Source organism: Gastrolobium bilobum, unplaced genomic scaffold (assembly GCF_033153095.1).
Source record: "Gastrolobium bilobum isolate Gb01-03AN ecotype WA unplaced genomic scaffold, APGP_CSIRO_Gbil_v1 utg15859, whole genome shotgun sequence".
NCBI lineage: Eukaryota > Viridiplantae > Streptophyta > Magnoliopsida > Fabales > Fabaceae > Gastrolobium > Gastrolobium bilobum.
This window is the reverse complement of record NW_026898538.1, coordinates 88,701-91,376: the sequence shown is the minus strand read 5'-3', so window position 1 is coordinate 91,376 and position 2,676 is coordinate 88,701.

Below are 2,676 nucleotides of genomic sequence, written 5' to 3'. Positions count from 1 at the left end.
AAGTTTAGGATCATATGAGGTAAGATTTGAAGCCGGGATATTCTGTTGATGAGTACAACTACCTAAGGTGAAATCAGCCATGGAGCCATTGCCTCTCTTGATGAACTGAGCACTAAGATACAAGCAGTGATAATAGGGATCCGAGGTCCGAACAGCAGGGATGGAACTGGGAGTCAGTTTTGCGATGTTTGCTTTGGACCGATATGTAGAAGGGGTGGCAATAGAAGGCATCGAGGATGATGGTTTGAATGATGGATTGGCTAGATTTAAATCAACATTAGTTTGGCTGGTATGAAGTATAGTTCGGAGACTATGACTTATACTCTGACCTCGACCCCGGGTTGATGTAGATAGATATGATGACTATAACAACCCAAACTTTGAAATTTGGTTATGTAAAGTAATCGTAAATAAAATTACATAAGTATAGGGAATTATGGAATTATATAGTTAAGTTATGTTATTTTTACGGTAAATATGTTACGGAAACAAGAATTGATATGTTAATCATCCGATTGACATGAAATAAATTATGAAAATACAATTCATGCCAAGAAATTCAATTAGGACCGTTATAGTAATATTTAAAAAGTTTCAAGGTCAAATTTTACATGTGAAAGTATATGGACCATTTTGCAATTAAGCAAAATTAGGTCTTAACTTTAATTAAATGATATGATTAAATTCTATGGAATATTTTAAGTGTTTTAAGTAGTCTTAAACCATGTTAATTATATCTAGAATAATTATAAAAATTAAGACAAGAATTAATAAAATCAACCAATAGGAAATAAGATAACATAAGTGTAAAAAAAGTCAATTTTTGTGTGTTAGATATTTTCTTATCTCTTTAGGTCGGTTTTGGCTTCTCTTTAAGAACCAAAATCTGAATACTTCTTCTTCTCTAAACCATGGAAGCTATAGGAGGAAGGAGAGCTCAAGAATTTGGTCTTTTAGTCACTTAAATGCATAACTTCTTTGAGAGGAAATCTTCCTAGTCATCTTGTAAGGAAAAGCCTAGTTTCTAATCTTTGAAAGAAGCTTTGTGCGCCTTGTTTTCTCCTCTTAAATACTTCGACCAGCAGCTGCAATCAAGGGGAAATTAGGGGTTTTGAAGCTTGTTTGAAGGATAATTGAAGATATAGTCTCCTTCTTGAAGTGATTTAAGGTATTAAACCTAACTTTTAATGGTTGTTTCCTTCAATTTTTAGGTTAGGGTTTGTGTTTACAAGAATGATTTTGATGGACTTTTATCATGTTTATATGAAGTGGTTTGAAGTCTAAGTGTTGGGGTTTTTATTCTTTTGTGATTGTTGATGAAAAATAACCAATTGGATTGTTAAAAATCAAACTATAGGATGACCCTAAGGGATCCTATATGCTTCGGCATATGCATGAAAAATTATGAAGAATAAATGTTTGTTGTAATGTCAAGATAAAATTAGAGTTATAACTTGGTTTATTGAAGGTTCAAGTAAAGAAAAATGTAAAGGGTTTTGAAAGAAAATCAATGAAACCTAAAAGAGCCAAAGCTGCCCTATTTTTGAAAAATTCATATCTAGAGTTATAGAACTCTAAATTGAGTGTGGTTTATGCCAAATTAAAGCTTCACGTGTCTAGTATAACATACTAAATATTCATGGCAATTGGTTAAGAAATGGATTTTTCGTGAATTAAATGGTGCGGACTGTCCAGACTGGAAACTATGTTATTATTTTGGCAATAATGAGGAAACTATGTTACTATTTTGGCAATAATGAGGAAAAAGGGCTTGAAAGCTTATTGGCTTGTGTTTTAAGGATGTTTGGTATGAATGTATTAGAATGAAATGGATTAGTTGATTCATTAGTTGAAAGCATAGAATGGTTATTGACACTTTATGTGGTCATTGATTTTAATAATGGAAAATAAAGTTAATAATTGTTTTGAGTAGTTTTTGATGAAGAATGGAATGCATGAAATGCATGGTAACCTTACTAGTGTATGTTATGGTTTTTAATTCAATTAAGTGCCTGATTGTATAAATCAAGTAAAATCAAGTGTAAGTTATGTATGGTGAAAGTGTGGAAACCTAAGTTAACCTATGGGTCAAGTGAATTAGGTTAAATGTGTTAATATGTAAGACTTTAAGTATATGTCTAAGTTTGAGTATTGACTTATGTATTCGTATGAATTGGCATGAATTGATAAGTAATAATATGTTAAGGATTATGTAAACTAACTTGAAGAAGAATTTCAAAATATGTATGTACATAAGAGGATTTCTTCAAGTATAAGTAATTATGTATTGACATAAAGATCATGTTTGAATAGGTGATCTTGACAGTTACAGATATACAAGTAACTTTAGTGACGTACAAGCAGGGTTTACAGAAAAGCTAATTTCAGGTAAGCTCTTTGTTTCAGAGTTTTCTCTAGTATGTTGTTCCACCAAAGTTCATTTGGATGATGATTCATATGGTATATGATGCGATGAATGTGGATATGTAGTATAATTGCATTCATGTAGCTCATGCATATTACAGTTATGATATGGTAGGATATGATATGTATGGTATATGGTTCTTGATCATTGAACACTCCGTTGAAGACTTACGTTCTCGGAGATTATATACATGGACTGGTCAAAGTGAGAAATTACGCTTTGGGAGTCTTATGTTATGTTATATGATGATA